Genomic DNA, 6,539 nt, shown 5'->3' with positions numbered 1-6,539 from the left:
GTACTTTGCCCCAACAAAACAGTGAGGTTGTCAATCTCACCGGCTTGCTGTAACAAAGAGTTAACCGTATTGTGTGGAAGATGATTGTTTGCAGAAAACAGTAGAACAAGTATTGCAGTAGATTGTATTTCAGTAAAGAGAATTGGACCGGGGTCCACAGTTCACTAGAGGTGTCTCTCCCATAAGACGAACAGCATGTTGGGTGAACAAATTACAGTTGGGCAATTGACAAATAAAGAGAGCATGACCATGCACATACATATCATGATGAGTATAGTGAGATTTAATTGGGCATTACGACAAAGTACATAGACCGCCATCCAACTGCATCTATGCCTAAAAAGTCCACCTTCAGGTTATCATCCGAACCCCTTCCAGTATTAAGTTGCAAAGCAACAGACAATTGCATTAAGTATGGTGCGTAATGTAACTAGTGACTACATCCTTGAACATAGCACTAATGTTTTATCCCTAGTGGCAACAGCACAACACAACCTTAGAACTTTCTCACATCGTCCTGTGTCAATGCAGGCATGAACCCACTATCGAGCATAAGTACTCCCTCTTGGAGTTACAAGCATCTACTTGGCCAGAGCATCTACTAGTAACGGAGAGCATGCAAGATCATAAACAACACATAGATATAACTTTGATAATCAACATAACAAGTATTCTCTATTCATCGGATCCCAACAAACGCAACATATAGAATTACAGATAGATGATCTTGATCATGTTAGGCAGCTCACAAGATCCGACAATGATAGCACAATGGGGAGAAGACAACCATCTAGCTACTGCTATGGACCCATAGTCCAGGGGTAGACTACTCACACATCACACCGGAGGCGACCATGGCGGCGTAGAGTCCTCCGAGAGATGATTCCCCTCTCCGGCAGGGTGCCGGAGGCGATCTCCTGGATCCCCCGAGATGGGATCGGCGGCGGCGGCGTCTCTGGAAGGTTTTCCGTATCGTGGTTCTCGGTACTGGGGTTTTCGTCACGGAGACTTTTTATAGGCGGAAGGGCAGGTCAAGAGGCGGCACGGGGGCCCCACACCACAGGCCGGCGCGGCCAAGGGGGGGGGCCGCGCCGCCCTATGGTGTGGCCCCTCCGTGGCCCCTCTTCGTCTCTCCTTCGGACTTCTGGAAGCTTCGTGAGAAAATAGGCCCCTGGGCTTTGATTTCGTCCAATTCCGAGAATATTTCCTTACTAGGATTTTTGAAACCAAAAACAGCAGAAAACAACAACTGGCACTTCGGCATCTTGTTAATAGGTTAGTTCCAGAAAATGCACGAATATGACATAAAGTGTGCATAAAACATGTAGATAACATCAATAATGTGGCATGGAACATAAGAAATTATCGATACGTCGGAGACGTATCAAGCCACCACACCGAGGGCCACATGGATCAGGTGCGGCGCATTTAATACGCGCGGGAGACGAGGGATTTGACACCCAGACACTCTGGTGTCAGTTACAGTGCGCATGTCACTGACAAGCACAGTCATCGAGATATTCTCGACTTCGCCGAGGAGAACTTAATGACGAAGAAACCGTCGGAAAGAAACCGGAAGGGTTTCGAAGAATCCAATTTATCGGTATAAATCCGATATGACATCGGTTAAGTGTACATGGAAACCGGAATGATTAATCTGGCACGTTCGGAATAGGAACCTGGCATGGTCCATCGGATGAATCAGTCGAACCACACCAGCTTCGGGGACTAATGTCGGGGGGATGGCCCCCGGTAGGCCAAGACTATGGCAAATATGCCATGTTTAACCATTTGTGTACCGGATTAAAGATTAATCTGGATTCTAAGAGTTAAGCTTAATAACGCTAAGCTGGTACAATCCGGTATCCCAGGAGGGGTATACCGGAGTACGGGAAGCGGAGGAGATTGAGATACGAAGGCAAAGAGGCCGGAACACACAGGCAAAGAGGCCGGAACTCACAGGCAAAGATACCGGAGATCCGGCATAGGCTCAACTATAGCATGTCGGCACCCTGGTCAAAGATTCCCTCAAGGACTAAAGGACAAGATGAGTGAAGCACTTCAGCTTTAATCGAAGCCCTGACGCCAAAGCAGAGGATGACGTAAAAGAAACCGGATGAGGTCATCAGCCTCTGATTAAAGTCAGAAGCATCATTACTGGGGCCAAAGAAGCTTTGTAAAGTAGCTTAGGTCATCAAAGATGCCATTAGGGTTTCTTCCCTTGTAAGCCACCTCTCCCCTATATAAGGAGAGGAGGGGCACCCCTGCGCGGGACATCGACACACAGGCGAAGAGAGAGATAGCACTCTGTAGGAAATAGACTCTGGTTTGGTAGTCCGTACCTTCTTCAACCTCTGGCCTTCGGCCAAGTTCTTGAGATCAATACAATCTTGAGTTCTGTCTCTCTTTCTCTCTGAACCTTACCCTCACCCGGATCCTCAAGCGTACATCCAGCCCCAACTTAATGCATCCTATGGCATCTGCCATTCCACCACGACGACAATGTTGATTTCTTGAAAAAGGTTATTTCATACGGTAGGTTGTCCATGTTGGATTGAAAAGAAACAAATTTTTGTTGTATCATGGAGTTAAGATCAAGCCTCTCTAATGGAAATTGAATGTCTAAATCATGCGGAACTAGACCGTGAAAGGCAAATAAACGAGATGCAATGAGGCCTCCACAAATTCCTCCTTTCTCACTGTTAGTAGTAAGACGGGAAACTATCAAAGCACCCAAATTATAAGTCCTATCTAGTCTCAAGGAAGCAGCTATGAAAGCTAAATCATATGAAGATAATTTATTTGCATTCTTTCTAGCTAGAACACACTTAGCAATGAAATAGGCAAAATACCGAATAGATGGAAGTTGAATACTTCGGATTTTACCACTCTCATCTGAGAAGCTTCTCCCCTGGCAGATTTCTTTATAGAGGTCCAGCAATAGTTTGGGTCGCTCCTTCATCCTTTCGCGCGATCCCCATTGTGGTACTCTAATGGCTGCATAAAAATAATCAAAGGGCAAGTTGACAGCCTTATTGTAAATTTTGTACTGAACCATGGGGTTAGGAAAATTCTAACTACATCTAAAATCCTGCACCACAGACATAGTTAGTTTTGCATATTGGTAAGGTTCACCATCAACAAAACGTTCCAACCCTGCATTGGAGATCAAAGTCTGGAAATCCTACAGAATCCCTGCAGCCCTCATGAACTCCGAACATGGATAAAGAGAAGGGAAAACTCCTTCCTCCCGGTGGACCATCATGACTTCATTCACCTCCAATTCATGTTGAATGAATTGGTGTGCATTGACTTCCATCTCTGAAATTTTTAACAAACCTCATAAAAATGATTTTAAGACAAACAAATGAAGGGGAACACTAATAGAGACTTGCAAGAGGACTAAACATGCATCAAAACAACTTATCTAAGCATAATAAAAGCATGCAAGCTCACTTAACATGTCCCCTACAACAGCAAAATACTCAAGAAATACTCCACCAAACAAAATTCTACTTGGATAATCGGAGGATTCACATAGCGGAGAGCAAATTCTCCAAATTTCAGCAGGAAATATGGGCTGAGCAAGGAGATAGAAAATCGCGAGCAAGAACAGCAAGAACACGGGTTTGAGCAATGGTGATGTGTTTTTTCGGGAGAGAGAGAGTAGAATGGCAGAGGGGAGAGCAAGTGGAGGGCCAGGTGGTCCACACAAGGCCTTGGCGCGGCCAGGTGCCCCCCCACGCCACCACATGGTGTGGTCGGCTGGTGGGTCCCCCTGGGTTGCCCAAGGTGCCTCTCTGCCTCTTTTCATGCGTAAAAGTTTTGCAAAGGTTTTCTGGAATTTTTCGAGAAACTTTATTTTTGGGCAATTTTTCGGAATTTGAATAATGATTCTAACACAGGAAAACAATTATGAAATGATGAAAAACAAACTCAAAACCAAATCTACAGAAGCTTTAAAACATTCTAATATGAAATTAATCAAAGGTACATAGGTGAAAACATAGTTCATTCATTCAAAATTACTTTGTTAACAAGGTTGATCAAGTCTTGTTACCAAAACAATTTTATATGAATCAAAACTTGCATTTCGATCACTAAATAATTATGTTACCTCAATCTTGATAGGCATAGTCCCAATCATGACAATATCATTCTCTTTCTTTGGCATTGACATAGGTAAATGGAATTTCCTAATCTGGATGGTCTCAATGTTAATAATTGAATTTAGACCATATTTCCTATCAATCTTCTTGGGAAAATAAACCGTGTGCTCTTTGTCATCAACATTAGAAGTTACTTTCCCTTGGTTGCAATCAATAACAGCCCCTGCAGTGTTCAGAAAAGGTCTCCCAAGAATAATAGACATATTATCATCTTTAGGCATTTCCAGCACAACAAAGTCAGTTAATATCATACAATTATGAGTAACTTGAACAAGAACATCCTCACATATACCAACATGAATAGTAGTGGACTTATCAGCCATTTGCAAGGATATATCAGTTGGTATTAATTTTTCTAGATCAAGTCTCTTATAGAGAGAAAAAAGCATAACACTAACTCCTGCTCCCAAGTCACATAAAACAGTTCTAACATAATTATTTTTGATGGAGCATGGAATAGTGGGTATACCTGGATCTCCAAGCTTCTTTGGAACCTTGCCATTAAAAGAATAATTAGCGCGCATAGTGGAGATTTCCTCATTTGGAATCTTCCTTTTATTAGAGACAATATCTTTCATATACTTTGAATAAGGAGGCAATTTAATAGCATCAGTCACAGGAATTTGCAAAAACAAAGGCTTCATCCATTCATAGAACTTGTTATAGTGTTCTTCTTCCTTTGATTTGTGTTTCTTATCAGGAAAAGGCATTGGTTTTTGCACCCAAGGTTCTCTCTCACTACCATGTTTATTAGCAATGAAATCTTCCTTACTGTACTTTGTATTCTTAATATGCTTTTTGGGTTCCTCTTCAATTTCTTCTTTATCGGAAGCATCATTTTTTTCATTACCACTTTCAGTTTCAGCATCGGAGATAGATATACTATTAGGATCTTTAGCATGTTCAGAGGATTCTACAATAGTTTTACGTTTCTTCTTCTTCTTTTTCTTAGACTTACTCCTAGCATGATTAGCTTGTTGAGAATCTTATTCAATTCTTTTCGGATGTCCCTCAGGATATAGAGGATCCTGAGTAGATGCGCCACTTCTAGTACTTATTTCATAAGCATGTTTTTCCCTAGAAGCATTAACTAGCAAATCTTTTTGCATTTTAGTGAGGTGATCAATTTGAGTTTGAACCATATGGAAATGTTTAACAAGAATTTTAACATCATTGGACGTTCTTTCCACAATATCATGCAAATTATTGATAGCTCTAGAATTTTCCATTAGATGATTTTCCACTCTCTTGTTAAAATTATATTGCTTAACAATATAATTATCAAATTCATCTAAGTATTTATCAGGAGGTTTGGAGTAGGGAATATCTCTACTATCAAAACGTTGGAGAGAGTGTACCGCAACAGTGGAAGAACGAGGGATTGGCTTACATAATTCTTCTATAGGTGGTAGATTCTTCACATCTTCATATTTAATACCCTTCTCCTTAAGAGATTTCTTGGCTTCCCTCATAACGTCATCATTTAATTAAATCATTCCTCTTTTCTTCGGTGTTGGTGTTGGCTCAGGTGTAGTCCAATCATCATAATTTTTTCTTATTTTGGCCAATAATTCCTCAGCTTCAGCAGGAGTTCTTTTCCTGAAAACACAACCAGCACAACTATCCAGGTATGTCCTAGATTCAACAGTTGGTCCATTATAGAATATATCAAGGAGTTCATTTTTAGCTAACGAATGTCTATGTAGTGCTCTAATTAAAGAACAAAATCTTGCCCAAGATTCAGGCAATTTCTCTCCTTCTACCTGCACAAAGTCAAAGATTTTATGCAAAGCAGCATGTTGAGCACTAGCAGGGAAATATTTCTGAAAGAAAACATTGAACAAACCAGTAGGACTATTAATAGATCCAGGAGATAAATTATCATACCAAATTTTAGCTGCACCTTTGAAAGAGAAAGGGAAAAATTTAGTGACAAAGTAAGTGCGTTTCTTAATATCATCAGAGAATAAATTGCTCAAAGTAGAGAGTTCATTCATATGTTTCATAGCACTTTCATTTTCAGTACCACAAAAAGGTTCTTTCTCAATAATAGATATGTAAGATAAATCTAGAGAGAAATCATAATCCTTATCTCTAATGTTTATGGGAGATGTGGCAAACTTAGCACCAGGAGACAGTTTATATCTAACAGCTCGTCTTGAAAGAAGACTTTTAATAGCACTTGCATCTCTAGTAGCATGACATTCTTCAGTGAAGTTATCATCAAGTTCAATATAAGTTTCATCAAGATCATCACTAGGATCCCCTCTAGCCTCGAGTGAACTAACAGGTGTAATAGTATTTTCAGCATTTTTTATTTGTTTAGCTCTAGCAATTGTAGTATCTAGAAAAGGTCCTAATGAACCACTC

The sequence above is a fragment of the Lolium perenne genome, chromosome 1 (genome assembly GCF_019359855.2).
Source record: "Lolium perenne isolate Kyuss_39 chromosome 1, Kyuss_2.0, whole genome shotgun sequence".
Lineage (NCBI taxonomy): Eukaryota > Viridiplantae > Streptophyta > Magnoliopsida > Poales > Poaceae > Lolium > Lolium perenne.
The sequence above is the reverse complement of the archived record's forward strand: the minus strand, read 5'-3'. Positions refer to the sequence as shown.